The sequence below is a fragment of the Loxodonta africana genome, chromosome 3 (genome assembly GCF_030014295.1).
Source record: "Loxodonta africana isolate mLoxAfr1 chromosome 3, mLoxAfr1.hap2, whole genome shotgun sequence".
NCBI classification, from domain to species: domain Eukaryota; kingdom Metazoa; phylum Chordata; class Mammalia; order Proboscidea; family Elephantidae; genus Loxodonta; species Loxodonta africana.
Window position 1 is genome coordinate 146381563 of NC_087344.1, and position 19812 is coordinate 146401374.

General features: G+C 37.3%; 1 protein-coding gene across 17 annotated transcripts in view; it reads left to right on the forward strand.

The window, feature by feature from the left end:
- The first annotated feature begins 15912 nt into the window (after positions 1-15912).
- Positions 15913-19812, forward strand: part of HFM1 (helicase for meiosis 1) — a 134077-nt gene continuing 130177 nt past the window's right edge. For 11 of the 17 annotated variants that reach the window (XR_010321465.1, XM_064282300.1, XM_064282302.1 and 8 more), the window contains exon 1: positions 15948-16065. The gene's annotated coding sequence lies outside the window, so the exon portion shown is untranslated. Of the gene's footprint in view, positions 16066-19812 lie in introns of all 17 variants that reach the window. The other 6 variants (XM_064282301.1, XM_064282313.1, XM_064282317.1 and 3 more) reach the window with 5 other exon arrangements.

Consider the following 19812-nt stretch of genomic DNA (forward strand, 5'->3'; position numbering starts at 1 on the left):
TCTTGCAGTTGCTAACTGGTCTGCCTTCTTATCTCTACCTTTGAGAGTCTTCTTATTTTTATTTTATATATAACATCCAGAGATTTAAGTTGTACTTAATGGAAATCCTGGTGGTGTAGTGGCTAAGTGCTATGGCTGCTAACCAAGAGGTCAACAGTACGAATCTGCCAGGCGCTGTTTGGAAAGTCTATGGGGCAGTTCTACTCTGTCCTATAGGGTCGGTATAGGGTTGCTATGAGTCAGAATCGACTTGACAGCAGTGGGTTTGGTTTTTTTTTTTTTTTTTTTTGGTTTATGGACTAAATAGGCACTAGTATGTCTATTCCATCTTTCCAGAAGGGTATTTCTCCTCCAAAATGGAAATTTTATAACAGAAAAATACAATCTCTCAAATAAAATTTCATTGGGTGGGCTTAATAGCAGAATGGAAATGACAGAGGAAAGAGCCAGTGAATGTGACGATAGGTCAGTAGAAATGATTAAATCCTCGAAGAAGAGAAGGAGAGAAAAAAAAAAAAAAAGACTGAGAAAGAATTGACAAAATCTTGGGGACTTATTACAAAAAAACAAAAGATTTAACATACATTAACTGGAGTTGCAGAAGGAGAGGAGAGAAATAAAGGGGCAGAAAAAACATATTTGAAGAAATAATGACACAAAACTTCTCAAGTTTGAAAAAAGACATACCTTAATTAGTTCAAAAAGCTTGCTGGGCTCCAAACGTGATAAATTTGAAGAAATCTAAGCCTGAACACTTCTTAGAGATGAATCTGAAAAGTCATTAGCCTGGGCGAAAGAAATCAGACGCAAAAGAGTACTTGCTGCACGATTTCATTGGTATAAAATGCAAACTAATCTGTAGAGGTAAAAAGCAGATCAGTGATTGTGGCTGAGGGCAGAAGGAAGAAGGGTTGCCATCAAGGAGAGCGAGGAATCTTGGGGGTGTTGGAAATGTTCTGTATTTGATTAACACAGTGGCTTCACAGATGTATAAAACTATCATATCTCATTGAATTGTGTATTTTAAATGGATGCAGTTCATTGTATATAAATTACTTATCCATAAATTTGATAAGAAAAAAACCAAGAAGACCTCTTTCATGTCATTTTATTTATAGATGGAATTTATTACTATATTTTAATGCACATAACATGTGCCTCCTGTGTTCGTTTGAAGCTGTGTGGTCCCCCACTGCCTCCCCTCCTGCAATGTATTTTCATAGGTGCCATTGTGCCAGTTTTTTTTTCACGTGTCGCTGTGAAGAAAAATTAGCATAGTACACTTTTAAGGATGCCTCACAGGGGAAGGGTCCCAGCAAACAAATGCAGAAAGTGCATGTTATTTGCGCAAAAATACAGTACTCAGCAAAATTTTAATCTAGTGATCTAGGTTCTGCCTTCTGAAACCATGAATGAAGAATAATTATTCCACCACAGGAATCCCTGAAATATTTGAAGACAGGTAGCATATTTTCTCTTAGCCTTTTCTTCTCAGTATTATATACCAGTACTTTCACCCCAGTTTCTTTATATATTTTTTAATTCCTAGGTCTCTTACGGAAACCCTGGTGGTGTAGTGGTTAAGTGCTACGGCTGCTAACTAACAGGTCGGCAGTTCAAATCTGCCAGGCGCTCCTTGGAAACTCTATGAAGCAGTTCTACTCTGTCCTACAGGGTTGCTATGAGTTGGAGTCGACTCGACGGCACAGGGTGTGGTTTTTTTTTTTTTTTTTTTTTTAGGCTTCTTATTGCTGTTAGCTGCCATTGAGTTGGTCCCCTACTCATGGCAGCCCCATGCTGCCTGGCCCTGTGCCATTCCCATGATTGGTTGCAGATCAGACTTATTTGTTTTCCCACCTTGGACACACTTTAATTTTTCAACATTCCTTTTAAAACGAGTTATCCAAAACCATGCATAATATTCTAGATATTTTCTATTAAGTCTTGTACAATAGAAATAGTATAGTTTGTAGAAAGAACAAGAGACCAGGTATAGAGAAATTTAGGCCATTTGAAAGGTTCTGCCAATAATTAGTTTTGTGATCTTAGGCAGATTGACCACACTAGATTTCTCAGTACAAGTAGCACCCAATTTACAATGTGTTGGAATTACAACGAACTTCTGTTAAGACTCTTTTTTTTTTTTTTTTGTCTTACGTAATATGCATATAACTGGAGAAGCAGGAGGTACTGATATTTAAGCTGTAAGTTTACATGTAATGTTTCCAACCCCCAAAGACAAATAAAGATGGGATTTATAAAGATACTGATAATAAAAAGCAATAATATTGAAAACTAAAAAAAGAGGTATTCAGCTTACTTCATAGCTGACTTATGATGGAGTCCTCAGAATGGAACCCAGTCTTAGGTCCAGAACCACTTGTAAAATGGGGGAAAAGAATTTTTTTTTTTTAGCAGCCAGAGATGACTTGAGAAACATTCCCAAGGAGGAAATATCATAAATCAACGGATACATTCTGCTTATAAATGGTTCAAACTTAAAAACAAAACATTTTGTGATTTGAGAAGAACTATTGAACCTTGTACCAGCTTTGTATTTGGAGGAGTGTACATTTCTTTGCTTGCATGTGGATTAATGACTTCTAACTTCTGATGTTAGAGATGTTCAAGTCTTGCACTGTAGCCCACACAGGTTAGAGACTTGCTATGCAATCTCTGTGAGTTGGAAAAATTCAAGACATATGGCAGCTCAGATGTTAGGGTGGGGGAAATTAAAAATTTAAAAATCTCAGAACTGTTAGAGGATGCTTTGCTAAATGTATTTCCCGTGATTTGTGTATACGAATATGTTGGGAAAGATCTCACTTTAGAAAGAAGTCTAAGGAAAAAAAAAAATCTTTATCCTTTAAGTCCACTCCAGATAACAGCAGATGTTGCAAATAAAATGGGAATTTGTTCAAAGCCAGAGATTTTTAAAATAGTTTTCTAATTGCATATTTTAAATAAGAAGAAGAAATCAGACTAAACTACAGTTCCAGGTAGATAGTATGGTTGGTAGAAAGAGCAGGAGACCAGGTAAAATCACTGTATTAGATATCAAGTGCTCATATCTAGGATATGTCTTGATTTGGGGGAAATTTCAGCTAAATTGTGGGAACAGTATTTTTATCCAGGAAAAAAAAAATTCACCTCTCAAGTATTATAATTCAGAGTCTATAGGATAATTTATTTAGCCAAAAGTGGCCCAAATGACTTATGATACAAAGCACCCTACTGGAAAAAAGGAGTTTCCTACTGGCAGCTCACCCATTCCTACAGGTGGGGATGAAATAGAAAGTGTGAAACAAGCTGTGGAGTACGGCAGAACTTTATTTTGGAGTTAACGCTGTACTTTTTTTCCTGGGATAACACATTTTAAGTGTTTCATTAATTAAGAAACACACAAAATAGGTGATTGAAGGCCATAATGGTCACCAATGCCACCTTACAATTTGACAACTCTTTTACTCCACAGGTGTCTGATAAAACAGTACGTATTACCTCATTTCACTTATTTCCTGGGCTTGTAAGCTTTTTATTTCCCTCTGAGACTCCACATATTTTCTTAAATCCTCAGCCTCCACCTCTTGAAGTGTGTCTCTGGCCAGAATGCTTTCACTTGGACTTCCAGACTACTTTATTTACTACGGGAAGGACAATATTTCTTCTGCTTAAATACCTAATCTATTCTCCATCCACTTGGTTCCACTCAATCTCCTTCTCTCTCCATAAGACACACATACAATGCATTTACTCTCTTATCTATTCTCTCAGGCATGCACTCACCCCATTTGTGTGAATTCTCAGACATTTTTCCCATCCATTAAATGAGCTAATGCTTGTAAACACTGGTTGTTGTTGTGTGCCATTGAGTCAATTCTGACTCATAGTGACCCTATAGGAAAGAGTAGAACTCCCCGTAGGGTTCCCAGGAAGTGGCTGGTGGAGTCGAACTGCCGACATTTTGGTTAGCACCTGAGCACTTAACCACTGTGCCACCAGGGTTCCAATATGAAATAATGCGTGCTTGAATGTATCCTAATTCTACAAATACTGTATAATAAATGAATAATTATCTGCCAGTTGCAAAAGCATCTCTCACCCTACCTGCATCCCAGAAGAGATTCTAGGTAGATACATTCCTGCTTCTTCATGATGTTTCTTGTTTCTATTATTTTTGTCCACACACCAAATCTATCCAGTATCTTTTTTTTTTTTTCCAGTTGTGCTTTAGGTGAAAGTTTACAGAGCAAATTAGTTTCTCATTAAACAATTTAATACACAGAATGTTTTGTGACATTGCTTGCCAGCCCCACAATGTATCAACACTCTCCCCTTCTCCACTCTGGGTTTGCTGTTTCCATTCATCTGGTTTTCCTGTCCCTTCCTGCCTTCTCATCTTTGCTTTTGGGCTGGTGTGCCCATTAGTCTCCTAGGCATAAACTGAATTATGAAGCCCATTCATCACATGTGTTATTGTTAGCCCTATTAAAAAAAAAAAGTTGTTATCCAGTCCATTCCGACCACAGTGACCCTTTAATAGACATGTCTAATCTTTGGCTGAAGGGTGAACCTCAGGAATGACTTCAGTATTGAGTTAAAAGGGTGTATGGGGGCATACTCTTGGGGTTTCTCCAGTCTCTGTCAGACCAGTAAGCCTAGTCTTTTGTGCGTGTGTGAATTTGAATTTTGTTCCACATTTTTCTCTTGTACTGCCTGGGACCCTGTATTGTGATTCCTGTCGGAGCAATCAGTGGTGGTAACCTGGCACAATCTAGTTGTTCTGGGCTCAGTCTGGTGGAGGTTATGGTAGTTGTAGTCCATCAGTCCTTTGGACTAATCTTTCCCTTGTGTCTTTGGTCTTCTTCATTCTCTTTTGTTCCAGACTGGATGGGACCAGTAGATGTATCTTAGATGGCTACTTGCAGGCTTTTAAGACCCCAAATGCTACCCACCACAGTTAATGTAGAACAATTTCTTATAGACTATGTTATGACAATTCAGCTAGATGTCCCCTGAGACCGTAGTCCCCAGCCCCCAACCCAGTAGCTTGTTGCAAGATCTCTTTACTAATTACAAAATTATGTCACCTCCAGAAACTATCTTATTTCTAAACAATATATAAACAACATTAATTAATCCTTGAAAATATTACTGGAAGATCTTGCCAATGATTTTTTTAGCCTTTAGGTTAAAAAACATAATAGGAAACAACTACCCATAAAACACCTGTTCTTAACGTCTGTTTTATACTCTATGATCCCAGACTTTAAAATATCTTTAAAAATGTTTGTCAGTGGCTTTTAGAAGTTCCTTCAAATAATTTTTTTGTAGATAAAATATGTCCCATGTTTCATTAAGACAGGATTATATAAGCGGACTTCCTAATTTGGATGCCAGAATCTTAATCATAATAGTCAGGTAAGGTCTACCCTACTCAGATCCTAACTACCTGAAGGAGTGTTGCTTTTTAAGTTTATCTAAGACTTTATAATAGTGAAGAAGAAGAAAAAAGATTTGCTAAGAATGACTAACCTAGTATACTCTACAATGAGAAAAGTGTACAGTTTACTACACAAATCTAAATCCAATTAACCGTAGGATTGCTCTCAGTCGGAATTGACTCGATGGCAATGGGTTTGGTAGTTTGGTTTTGGCTCTTTGTTCCCAAATTTCAGTGGTGGGATGTTTGTTTCTTACTTCAGGGTTTGTGTTACCATGTGTCAGACTCTGGTTATGCAATTCCACAAAGAACAGTCACTGAATGTTGAATCTTTATCAGCTGATATCTACGGAAGCCTTATATTCCACGTAATAAGCTGACTGGCTGTGGTTGTAGGATGCTTTGGTTCTGGGTCTAATTGGGGCACTCTGTCAAGTAGTCCCATTAGGATTAACATTCTTGACTTTGGAGAGCAGAGGCTATTTTAAACTAATTTTGGTAAAAAAAAAAACCACCAAAAAAAAAAAAGTAGGAGGAGTTAATTTCTGCCTGAAGGAAAAATAAAAATGAGTGTCTTTTATATGGGCACTAGGGTTTTGGGCAACACTGTTGAACATCCTCCTTAGCAGCTAGAACTCAAGGAATTACTTTCTGATCAATTTATGACTATTATTTTCTTGGTTATATAGATACTAATCCTTTCCCTAAAGAATAATTATCCTTTGCTTAAAAAAAAATAAAAATAATTTTTTTTTTTTTAATTTAGCCTTTTTTGCTTAGTGCTTCATTATTTATCCATTTGGTGTTTAAAACGAAAAAAAAAAAAAAAACACTTGCTGCAGAGTCCATTCCAATTCATGGTGACCTAATGTGTTTAGAGCAGAACTGAGCTTTGAACAGCCAATCTTTAGGTTAGTAGTGAGTGCTTAACCATTTGCACTACCCAGGGACTCCTTTTATATTTAAGCACCAACTAAATGCATAGATGGAGCCCTGGTGGCTCAATGAAAGAGCTCAGCTGCTAACCAAAAGGTCGGCAGTTAGAATCCGCCAGCCATTCCTTGGACACCCTATGGGGCAGTTCTACTCTTTCCTATAGGGATATGAATCGGAATCTACTCAATGGCAACGGGTTTTAAATGCATATACGGGATTGGACTCCTCCACAGAAAACTCCATAACTTCTTAGACTTTTCTTTCCTCTCAAGAATTCTGTCATATCAGATTATCTTTCTTCCCTTTTTTTCTTTTCTTTCCTTTTCTCAGACATTAATTCTTTAATTTTCAGGTTCTTCCCAAATGTTCTCTCTTATCTTTTCTTGTCCAAGTCTGACAATAACACAACACTTTTCTGGCTTTCACCCAGGGAAAAACAGTCCAGAAACTTCAACATTTTGCTTCTCTAGAGCCATCAGCACTAAATTTTCAATACTGTCTCCTCCTGAATAATCAGAGTTTAAAAGGACTAGAGGTTACAAAGTAGGGAAAATTTTGGTTAATTGGATTTATAAGCCAGAACTCATGGTGTCAGTTATATTAGCAGAAGCATATTACGGTCCTGTGTTAAGTATAAAATATGGGTTTGTTTTGCTTGTATCCAAGAGGCCGATATGCTATAAAGTTCTTATTAAAGTTTAATGGTAAAAATTAAAAAGAGTTCATTCAAGTAGAGAAACATTCTGATTTATGTTTTAACTCTATTGTAATTCCTTATCTAGATTTGTGTGGAGATGACTAAGACAAGCTCTGAATTACTGCCTTGAAAATATTTTATTAAGGTAGATTTCAGTTGTTAGCATTAAGAGGCATGTTGAGCAAAAAAAAAAAAAAAAAAAGTTCTGTTGGCAATCTCCTACAATAACCTGTTATAGGATATTCTTAGCCCTCTTCAACATCCTTTTTATGTGACTGCTTGAGGGCAAGAAGATATAATTACTATACTTCAGATAGGGTTCCCATTTCTGGTTCTCAATTCTTTTATGTCACAATTCAATTGAGATATAAGCAGATGGATTATCAGAGACCACCATGCCTGGTAATTTTTGTGCTGCGAATAATCAATGCAGGGTTGTAATGGTAACAAAAATTTGAGAGCAGTATTGCAAGTAATTTTGAGAATACGACCACATTTTATTCTGAAAACGTTCTGTTATATCAATACGGATTTTCTGCCATGTCTGCTCGGCCACTTCCCTGAAATATATATAACTTAAGTGGATTTTGCTTAGTAGCTTGCTATGGGTTGTAAACCCTTACATATTAGATTCAATAATAGGCCATACAAATTGCCGTTGTTTTTAACTTAATTTGTTCTTCTTTCTCTAAGGTGAAAGTTTGTGTTATTGATGTTAGATTTTTCTTCTGTTCTAACATATGCATTGAATAGAATAAATGTCTCTGGGCACACTGTTTTGGCTGCATTCCATAAATATTGGTAAGTTGTATTTTCATTTTCATTTAGTTAAAAAAAATTATAATTTCTCTTGAGATTTCCTCTTCAATCCATGGACTATTTAAAAGTGTGTTGTTTAATTTCTCAATATTTGATTGGATTCTCCAGCTATCTTTTTGTTACTGATTTCCAGTTTAATTCTGTTTTTATCTGAGATTTCTTTGTATGATTTCTATTCTTTTAAATTTGTTACGATGTGTTTCATAGCCTGGAATGTGATCTATTTTGGTGAATATTCCATATGTGCTCAAGAAGAATATATCTTCTGCTGTTGTAGGATGGAATATTCTATAAATGTCAATTAGCTCAAGTAGTTTGTAAGTACTTTTCAAGTCATCTGTATTTTTGCTTATTTTCTCACTGCTTGATGTATCAATTATCTAGAGGGGTATTGAAGTTTCCAACTATAATAGTGCTGGGTTATTCTATTTTTCCTTGCAGTTATATCAATTTTTTTTTCCCTTGTGCATTTGATGCTCTGCTGCTGGGTACATCTCTGTTTCGGATTGTTATGTCTTTTTTGGAGAAGTGACGCCATAGTCATTTTGTAATTTTCCTCTTATCTCTAACAATCTTCCTTGTTTTGAAGTCTGCTTTGTATGAAATTAATATAGTTACTCTAGCTGTCTTTTGATTAACATTAGCACGGTACATCTTTTTATCCATCCCTTTACTTTTACCTATCTGGGCCATTATATTTAAAGTGGATTTCTTGTAGACAGCATATAGGTCTTGTTTTTTGATCCAATCTGACAATTTAATAGTTGATGATGTAATTTATCAGCCAAAAGAGGTGGATCATGGATGTCTTGTAAGAACTAAAATTTCAAGAGAGTGCTAAGAAGAGAAATCTAGTATCTATAGTGTCAGCATTTTAACACTATTCTTAAGTGGAATTCCATTGTTCTCACCAGAAAAATGTCATAATTCAAAAACAAGTAAGAAATGAGTAATACAGTTTCAATTTAGCATTTCTGAAGTGCTTTCATAAACATTTTTTCTTGACTTTCATTTCACAGGTTGGGTCTTCTGAGAATAAAACTCTAATTAGCAAGCAGGAAGTTTATTAGGGTTTGTTTTTGGGATCATCACTTGTGGAAGGGAAGGGATGTAAGCAGGATTGGGCACAGAGAGGTTGGGCTGTGATGGAGCCTCAATGAAGTCCTCAGCCGACCCCATGGGGAGCTTTGAAACTGGAATAGCCCTCAGAGTTGTCCTGCATGGGGAGGAGAAGCTAGGCCTTTATATCCCTGCATCAACTAGTTTTTGGGTGCTGTTTGCCTCAGGAAGGGTGTGGGACATTAGGCAAAGTGATTCTCTTTGGGTTAAGGAATTCCAAAGAAGGCTACAGCTGAGAGCTGTCTGCTGTAGTACTCCCAGCATCTGGGGGAATAAGTCCTTCAGTTCTGAAGGTAGATTTGAGCAGTACATCACTACACCTCATGACTATCCTATGATATAAGAAAGGCAGAGGCAGATATCAGTATTTCCATTTGTATAGATGACGAAAGAGAAGGTCAGATTTGGAAAGTCTACAGAACTAGAAAGAAGTGGAACCTTGGCTTAAAAATAGCTCTGATTCTAAATCTAGTGCTCTGCTATGATGGGCAAATCTCATCCTAAATCAAAGAAACAGTCAATAACGTAAGCTAGAAGAGCCTTTCATCACCCCAACATTAAAACAAGCCTTTCCATTATACATATAACAGTTGGAAGTGAACTGTTTTCCTTATTATTTTAAAGCAATTATAAAGTTGTTGTTGTTGTTTTAGGTGCAGTTGAGTTGGCTCCAACTCAAGGTGATTTTATGTGTAACAGAATAAAATGTTGCCATGTCCTGTGCCATCTTCAGAATAGTAGATATGTTATGAGACTATTGTTGCAGCCACTGTGTCAATCCATCTCATTGAGGGTTTTCCTTTTTTTGCTGACCCTCTAGTTTACCAAGCATGATGTCCTACTCCAGGGACAACCACCACTGACTGATAACATGTCCAAAGTAGGCGAGATGAAGTCTTGCCATCCTAGCTTCTAAGGAGCATCCTGGTTGTACCTCCCCCAAGACATATTTGTTTGTTCTTTTGGCAGTCCATGGTATATTCAATATTCTTCACTAACATCATAATTCAAAGGCATCAATTATTCTGCTGTCTTCCTTTTTCATTGTCTGGTTTTCAAATGCGTATGAGATGACTGAGAATACCACAGGTTGGTCAGGTGCACCTAGTCCTCAAAGTGACATCTTTGCTTTTAAGTACTTTGAAGAGGTCTTTTGCAGCTAATTCCCCAATGCAGCTGCTTCCATGGGCATTCATTGTAGATCCAAGTAAAATAAAATCCTTGATAACTTCAATATTTTCTGTTTATCATGATGTTGTTTATTGCTCCAGTTGTAAGGATTTTTGTTTTCTTTATATTGGGGTGTAATCCACACTGAAGGCTGTAATCATTGATCTTCATCAGTAAGTGCCTCAAGTCATCTTCACTTTCAGCAAGCAAGGTTGTTTCATCTGCATATTGCAGGTTGCTAAAGAGCCTTCTTCCAATCCTGACACCACCACATTCTTCTTCATAAAGTTCAGCTTCTTGGATTATTTGCTCAGAATACAGGTTGAATAAATATAGTGAAAAGATACAACCCTGACACACACCTTTTCTGATTTTAAGCCATGCAGTGTACCTCTTGATCTATGTACAGATTCCTCATGAGCACAATCAAGTGTTCTGGAATTTCTATCCTTTGCAATGTTATCCCAAATTTTGTTATCTATGAAGCTGTTATATAACCAAAATTGGGATTATTACTTTTCTTGGAAGTTAGATGATTTTCTGTATAAAAAATTAATCCTCCATTTAATTTGAAGGATTGGTTAAAACATTGGTACACCTGAGACCAGCAGCACACCAGGCATCTTCAATTGGCAAGGAGTTGTGCCCGCCATCTTAAGTGATATAGAAATTAACTCCCTGTCTTTAATCTATCTCCTTATTAGGTTTGTTTCCTGTTTCTGGCTAAGCTGAGAAAAAGAAAAGACTAGGGTTGCAGGACCAGCTAAAACTGGCAAGAACCAGATCTGGCCCACTTGACATGTGTAGTACTAGCAATTGTGTCCTTTAGATGACATATTGATGTCAGAGGCCGAAAAACACACCCACATCTATGCCCTGGATATGGCAAAAACACCATCTTTGTGGTCTCCCTTCCAGACTGAGCAGGTGCGGAAGACCGGACTGCTCTAGGAACACATTTTTGGGTCAAACCAATCAGCAAGCTGGCCTCGCCTTAAGGAGTTTCTGAAGACCCCGGACCCAATTTTCTTTCTTTTTTTTAATATTCACTTTTATTTTTTTTTTATCGTACTTTAGATGAACAAACTAGTTTCTCATTAAACAGTACACATTTTCTGACATTGGGTAACAACCCCACAACATGTCAACACTCTCTCTTCTCAAACTTGGGTTCCCTATTACCAGCTTTCCTGTCCTTTCCTACCTTCTAGTCCTTGCCCCTGGGCTGGCGTGCTCTTTAGTCTCATTTTGTTTTATGGGCCTGTCCTATCTTTGGCTGTAGGGTGAACCTCAGGAGTGACTTTGTTACTGAGCTGAATGGGTGCCTGGGGGCCATACTCTCAAAGTTTCTCCAGTCTCTGTCAGATCAGCAAGTCTGGTCTTTCTTTCTGAGTTAGAATTTTGTTCTACATTTTTCTCTAGTTCTGTCTGGGACCTTCTATTGTGATTTCTGTCAGAACAGTCAGTGGTGGTAGCTGGGCACCATCTAGTTGTACTGGACTCAGTCTGGCGGAGGCCGTGGTAGATGTGGTCCATTAGTTCTTCGGACTAATCTTTCCCTTGTGTCGTTAGTTTTCTTCATCCTTCCTTGCTCCCTAAGGGATGAGACCAGTGGAATATCCTAGATAGCCTCTCACAGGCTTTTAAGACCCCAGACACTACTCACCAAAGTAGAATGTAGAACGTTTTCTTTATAAACCATGGTATGTCAATTGATTTAGATGTTCCCCAAGACCATGGTCCCCACAGTCCTCAGCCCAGCAGTTCAGTCCCTCAGTGAGTTTGGATGTGTCTACAGAGGTTCCATGACCTTGCCTTGTACAAGTTGTGCTGGCTTGCCCAGCATTGTGTGCTGTCTTACCCTTCCCCAAATTTACTACTTATCTATTGTCTATTTAGTGTTTTTCCATCTCCGTCTCTCCCCTGCCTCGTAACCATTAAAGATTGTTTCTTTTTGTGTGTAAGCCTTTTCATGAGTTTTTACAGCAGTGGTCTCAAACAATATTCATCCTTTTTGACTGGGTTATTTCACTCAGCGTAATGCCTTCCATATTCATCCATGTTATGAGATGCTTCACAGATTCATTGTTGTTCTTTATCATTGTGTAATACTCTACTAGGTGTATATATCACAGTTTGTCTATCCATTCATCTGTCGATGGGCATCTAGGTTATTTCCATCTTTTTGCTATTGTGAACAATGCTGCAATAAACATGGGTGTGCATATGTTTATTCACATGAAGACTCATTTCTCTAGGATATATTCCTAGGAGTTGGATTGCTGGATCATATGATATTTCTATTTCTAGGTTTCTAAGGAACCGCCATATCTTTTTCCAAAATGGTTGTAACGTTTTGCATTCCCACCAGCAGTGCATACGGGTTCCAATTTCCCCGCAGCCTCTCCAACATTTGTTATCTCCTGTTTTACTGATTTGTGCCAGTAATGCGGGGGTGAGATAGTATGTCATTGTGGTTTTGATTTGCATTTCTCTAATGGCTAGTGATCACAAGCATTTCCTCATGTGTCTGCTGGCTGCTTTAATGTCTTCTTTGGTGAAGTGTCTGTTCAGTTCCTTTGCCCTTTTTTAATTGGGTTATTTGTCTTTTTGCTGTAGAGGTGTTGGATTTTCTTGTAGATTTTAGAGATTAGGCCTTTGTCTGATTTGTAATAGCCAATTTTTTTTTCCCAGTCTGTAGGTTCTCTTTTTACTCTTTTGGCGAAGTCTTTTGATGAGCATAAGTGTATAATTTTTAGAAGATCCCAGTTATCTAGCTTATCTTCTGGAGGTTGTGTGCTGTTGGTTGTGGTTTGTATCCTGTTAATGCCGTGTATTAGGGCCACTAGCATTGATCCTATTTTTAATTCTATGAACGTCATTGCTTTTGGCTTTATATTTAGGTCTTTGATTCATTTTGAATCAGTTTTTGTATATGGTGTGAGGTATGGGTCCTGTTTCATATTTTTGCAGATGGACGTCTGGTTTTGCCAGCATCATTTGTTAAAAATACTGTCTTTTCTGGATAATGATACTAATGAGGAGTGAACTTCTTGGCTCAAGTAGACACATGAGACTATGTGTGCAACTCCTGTCGGGGGGTGAGGTAAGAAGGAAGAGGGGGACAGCAGCTGGTTGAATGGACATGGGGAATAAAGGGAGGAGAGGAGGAATGTGCTGTCTCATTAAGGGGAGAGTAGCTAGGAATACACAGCAAGGTGTGTATAACTTTTTGTATGAGAGACTGATTTGATTTGTAAACTTTCACTTAAAGCACAATAAAAAAATAAGCTAATTTAAAAAAATTACTGTCTTTTCCTCATTTGATGGAATTTGGGCCCTCGTCAAAGATCAGGTGAGCATAGGTGGATAGATATACATCTGGGTTATCAATTCTGTTCCTTTGGTCATTGTATCTGTTGTTGTATCAGTACCAGGCTGTTTTGACTACCATAGCTGTATAGTAGGTTCTGAGGTCAGGTAGTGTGAGTCCTCCTACTTTATTCTTCTTCTTCAATAGTGCTTTACTTATCCAAGGCTCCTTCCTTTTCCATATAGAGTTAATGATAAATTTTTCCATCTTTTTAAAGAATGTTGTTGGTATTTGGATCAGGATTGCATTTTGTAAATCAGTTTGCGTAGACTTGTCATTTACACAATATTGAATCTACCTATCCATGAGCATGGTATGTTTTTCCATTCATGTAGATCTCTTTTGGTTTCTTGAAGTAGTGTTTTGTAGTTTTTTTTTGTATAGGTCCTTTACATCCCTGGTTAGATTTATTCCTAAGTATTTTTTTTTTTTTAGGGCCTTTTATAAAGGGTATTGTTTTTGTGATTTCCTTTTTATCGTTGTCTTTATTGGTGTACAGGAATTCAACTGATTTTTGTATGTTTATCTTGTATCCTGGTGTTCTGCTGAATCTTTCTATTAGTTCTAGTAGTTTTCTTATGGAGTCTTTTGGGTTTTCTGTGCCAGTTTTCTTTACCCATGTAAACCCCTTGAGCCATTGTTCAGGGAGCCACCTTGGTAACATCAGTCCCAGTGTGCGTCTTTACTAGGCCAAGTAAGTAAAGCTACTTTTTTTTCTTTTACCCACTTTGTGTCTCTGTACCCATGCCAAGCAAGACCTGGACCAGTCCAGTTACACAGTGGTTGTAAAAGTTAATATTTTCTTGGGACATGTTCCAATATTACTAAAAACCAAGGCAACTCCACAAAAAAAAAAAAAAAAGACTCTTTGTAACTCTACCACTGTTCTGATATTACCTTTTAAAGTTGAAGCTTCATCGTATGTGTTATTTAGAAGAAAGACAAGGCTCTATAAAACCCCTACTGCATTCTTGAATAAACGAATGAATGAAAGGCTTTATTTATGAAAGCAGTAACCATTTGTTACTATGTGCTTTGACAGACATGAAAGAATCCCTCAGTACCAGCCTGTTGCTGAATCCCATAATTCTATTACTCAGATTGCGTTCTTCTTTTTTTTAGGTCATTTTTCTATATAAAGTCTATGGGTCTACTACCTTTGAGGTGGATGGTTATTCAGATTTCTCTTATTAATAGTTTATGAGGTCAAAATTTAAATTCTTTTGCCTCAAAACTCAATATGTTTATTGTTTACCATCATTGAAACAATCTGTTTATCAAATTATTGGAATAATTTTACATTTCAAAAAAGGGGAAAAAACTTAATATTAAGCATGTACTGTGGGCTAGGACTATTACAAGGAGTCCTGGTGGTGCAATGGTTAAGCGCTCAGCTGCTAACCCATCCAGCTGCTTCGCGGGAGAAAAGACCTGGTGATCTGCTCCTGGGAAGTTCTACTGTGTCATATAGGGTCACTATGAGTTGGTATCAACTGGATAGCACACAACAACAGGACTATTATGAATACTATTTTATTTAACCATTGCAGAAATATTTGTGAGTTAAGGCTTATTAATATCATTGAGGATGAAGAACTAAGACTTAAAGGTTATTTCTTTTCCAAGGTCATAAAGCTGACAAATAGTAACAACGGAAAGAAAAGAGAGACTAGGAATAGGGCAATCACACAGCAGCATGCGGGCCCTAGATGTGAGAGGTGGGGGTTTCGAAAGAGGACAAATACCTTTGGAATGAGGGCATCGTTGACTATTTGCTATTTGACCATCCAAAAAGGATTTTCTGTGGAAACATTACCCACCAATCTTTGGAGGACTATTTTGTTAAGGGAACTTGAAAGACTAACTTTTATAGCGTAAGAACACATTACCACGTGTTTTTGTAAAAAACCAAAACCAAAATAAGCGTAAATTCACTTGCTGAACAACATATTTAAATGTCATTGCATTTTTTAATCATTTATTTCCGAAATTTAATTTTATATCTGAATGAAATTAAGTTTGTCAAGAGTAATGAAATCTATGTATCTTGTGGGCATCACTGTGATATTTTGTATATATATAAATAGACAGAGCCCTGCTAGTGCAGTGGTTGAAAACTTGGCTGCTCACTAGCAGCTATAGCGCTTAACCACTACACCACCAGGGTTTCCTACCAGTTGGTAAAAAAAAGGTAGACCCTTAAAATCCAGGAGTAGGAGCTTTATTTAATGAGAATAGATCACGGTGTCCTGCAAGTCATATATTCAAAACCAACTATAAACTTTTGGAGGCAAAAAAGGAATGGCCGGGGCCCTGAGGGATCTATTGCTTGGCGCTCGGCTTAGCTAGGCTGGGGGCCAGTGAGGGGCTGATGAATAGGCGATCTGCCTCGGGGCTGCCCGGGGAAGCTGAGCACTAGCGTTCCGGGAGCTTCGCGGTGAGGAGAGGGCAGGAGCTGGGAGGTCCGGTAGGGAGGTGGGAACCCGGCCCTAGACACCCGACCGGGAGGTGAGGGCGGGACCTGGCCATGGGGGCTGTGTTTGGCCTTAAACACCTCAGGGTTGGGCAGAGTACCGGCGGGGAAAGTTGTTAGAGCGCCCGCCGTCCCCTCATCAGCGCTCGGCTCCTCGGCCGCGTTTCCAGTCAGAAGATGGGCGCTGCCTGAGGCGCGCTCCGGACGGAGTTCGGCGGTCCGGGTCCAGCTTCGGTGCGACTGGTGGGGCGGCGGGCCCACCCACAGAACTGTTTTGTTCTGGTGGCTCCTGGAGCCCTTTGCGTTTGTTTTCCGCCTCCTGGGCGAGAGCGGGGTGGGCGTGCGCGCGCATCTGTTTTAGCCGCCTCGTTTTACAGCGATAGGAACCGAGGTTCGGGTGAAGGGACTGGCTCAGGCGCTCTGGTACTGAAGGCTTCTGCCTTTCTGGGGGAGTCTGCGGTGGGCTTGTCTGGATTTAGGCTATTCATTGGAAGTCCACAGGGATATTTTTGCTTAAGCTTTGATTCGGTTCCGGGCTGGAGCCTCTGAGCCCAGGGAGGTGGCGAAGATCAGGGGCCTCAGCAGTACGGTCCCCTCTCTGGCCGAGGCTCAGAGATTCGGAATAATTAGTTACCGTGTTTATTTCCTTCCTTTGTCAAATTCCCCGCGGTCACTTGTGATGATTAGTTTTTCCAGTGAATATTGATTTTGGCTTCTTCACCAACGATTTCAAGCACATCAGTAATTTAATTATATCGAAGTTTCTGCGCTTTTGAAATGAATATATTAGAGTACAAACTGTAAGGGATAACTAATAGATGTGAAAGTATTATACAATAAGTAAGGATTATAAATGGTAAGAAAATGCTAAATTGTCACGAAGATAGATATGGTTCAGGTCACATTCACAGGCAGCAAATCCTGTGGTCACAAAAAATAGTTTAATTTTAGAGTGATGAGTTATAGCAGAAGCAAATAGTCTTAAAAAATAAAAATATTTGGGACAATATTGTTTGTTTTGCAATATAATTTTATACTACATTCTGAAACTAAAAACTTGTGATAAGTAATGTGGAAATTTATTCAGAAAATTCTAACCTAAACCTGAAACTTTAATTAATTAAAAGTCTTGCACCTCCTAACTCACAAACTCCTATTTAAATGGACCCTGCTCCTAGGGCCTGTGTGTTTTTTAAAAAGATTTACACAATGAAAGTTCCAAATTCATCACCTTTTAGAACTTTCATAATTTGATTACATGAATCATGAACTAGAAAGAATTCACATTTTAAAACTGAACATAAAACATTTTGGAGGTAATTTTAAGTCCCAGAGTTATTTTTATAAATTAATGATTGCTAATTATTATGGATTATCTACTATGTGCCTGGCCCTGTTCTGGGTTACTGGAATACGGTAGTGAGCAAGAAGTCCCTGATCCTGGCTCTAGAGGGAGAAAGATAATATACAACTAAATACATGACATAATGCCAGTTTCCAAGTAGTGCTATGAAGAATAATAATGCAAAATAAAGGGATGGAGAATTTTATATAGGGGCGTGTTTTTTTTTTTTTTTCCATGAGAACTAAAATACACATGTTTTTATTTTGAACCAAAACAAGTTAGACTCTTTTATGCTAACACTAGAAACTGAACCAGAAGTTCTTTTGAAAATATTTGCTGTTTATACAGGGGGCTTTTCTGTTTATGAAACATTTTTTTTTCTGAAACAAATATTTTTATAGTTTCATGATCCTGTTTTCAGTTTCTTTTAGAATAAAGAATTGAAGCACATAAATATTAGCCTCAGAGTTAAAAGATTTTCTGTTTAAATTCTGAGATGGCAAAAGCCATATGAACTTGACCTGGAAAGTTTTAATTTAGAAAAATTTTTAGTTTTTTAAAAACATATAGTGCTTCTAAGATTAGAAAGATGAGATTATTTTTGGGATAATATAAAACTGTGATTAGCATCTTCATTTAATTGTTCATTTTTTTCAAGTTCTGAAATTGTTTACTTGAAGATGTTTAAGATTCCATTGACATAAGATCTCTGAATGATCTCCTGCCTCCTTCCCTATGATTCTAGGCTTGTGTTGTTCATAAGTTAAATTGTTTTAGGCATTTATAGAGCCACACATCTGGTTTTATTTTTCCTATTTATTTTTTTTGCTGACTGAGTGATTAATATATTGAGAAAAATACAAGGGCAGTTAAACAGATGGAAAAGGGAAAACCCAATAACTAAAATAAGTTTAAAAATCCACGATATTCTGAATCAGTAGAAAGAGTCCTGAAGTGTGCACAGATTTAACCCTCTTACCAGTTTCATTTTCTCAAGGAGCACACATTGAAATATTCCTCCCCCGACCCCAGAAAATTGGAGAGACTTATCTGGTCAGCACTGGGTTGGAATTGACTTGAAGGTACCTAACAATCTGACTTGGTATGTGGATTTCTCCACGAGATGGCGCTCATAGTTTCTTTGATTTTAGTTTCAATCCTAAGGAAAGATTTACAATGTATTAAGCATCACAGAATAAATAGAAATGTGATTTATGTTTTATGATTTGTGTATCTGATTTCATGTTTTCCATATAGAATATTCTATCATGCTTCAGAATTTAGAAAAAAATTGGAATATAATATTGATGTGCAGGGAATGTAACTGCAGTATGAAGGAAGCAATGTGCCTGTTGAAATGGTGCTACTGTCTATTATCCCTTGAAAGTCTTTGTTCAGCCCTACATTTTTACCATATTCCTAGGTGGCCAGAGCAGAATGTTTTTATCCTTTATGTTCAGATAACATTTCTTTATGTACGAATTATTATTTAAAAGGAGTATGTGTGTGTGTGTTGTAAATTTTTTCATTAGGGAAAAGTTGAAACACATACAATAAGTAGACTGTTCTAATGAACCCCATGTACCTATCACTTAGCTTTAGCAAACAAGAACTTATTGCCAATCTTGTTTCATCTATACTCCTCTACCTCTCCCCCCTTTATTTTGAAGCAAATCCCTGATAGCCTGTCGTTACCTCTGTATTTATTGCAGCATGTATCTTTAAAAGAGCTTATTTGAGAAACACAACCATAGTTATCATACCAAAAAAGAATAACATTCGTTTCTATTATCAAATATTCTTTAAAGGTGTGTATATATATATAAAATAGTCAACCATAAATACAAATTTTTTATCATTCACTGAATTTAAGATGAGTAGGCAGTAGTAAAAACCATATACCTGGTAAATCTCACAATTAGAAACTAAGATGAAGACTTGTTGGTCATTACTATAATATAGTAAACAATTAAAATTCTGTTATTTAGGCTTCAGGCATTAAGAACATCTATATCATTTATCCAAATAACTTTACTTCACCAGACAACTGCCAGCCTTCCACTACACCTTCAGTTGTTTTTCACTGATTTAGGTATGTTAAATACTGGCAAAAATATCAATAACCTAATATGAGAATATGAAAAAAAAAGACTATATATGAAACTTAAATACAGTAGTGGAAATCTATAAATGATTCAGCATAGTTTTTAGATATTTGAACCTTGGGGAAGGTACATTATTCACCAACTTCCAATCTTCAATAAAATGCCTTCAATCACACTTACATCTTAAAAGTATTTAGAAATTTCAAACATTTGTATTTAGTTTTCTGCATTCTCTATTTACTAAGAAATAAGAATGAAGTTTTCAATAAATGGGTTGTGATATATAGTAGAAAGCAAAACTATCTATTGGGATTCAGAAATCATAGAGGATG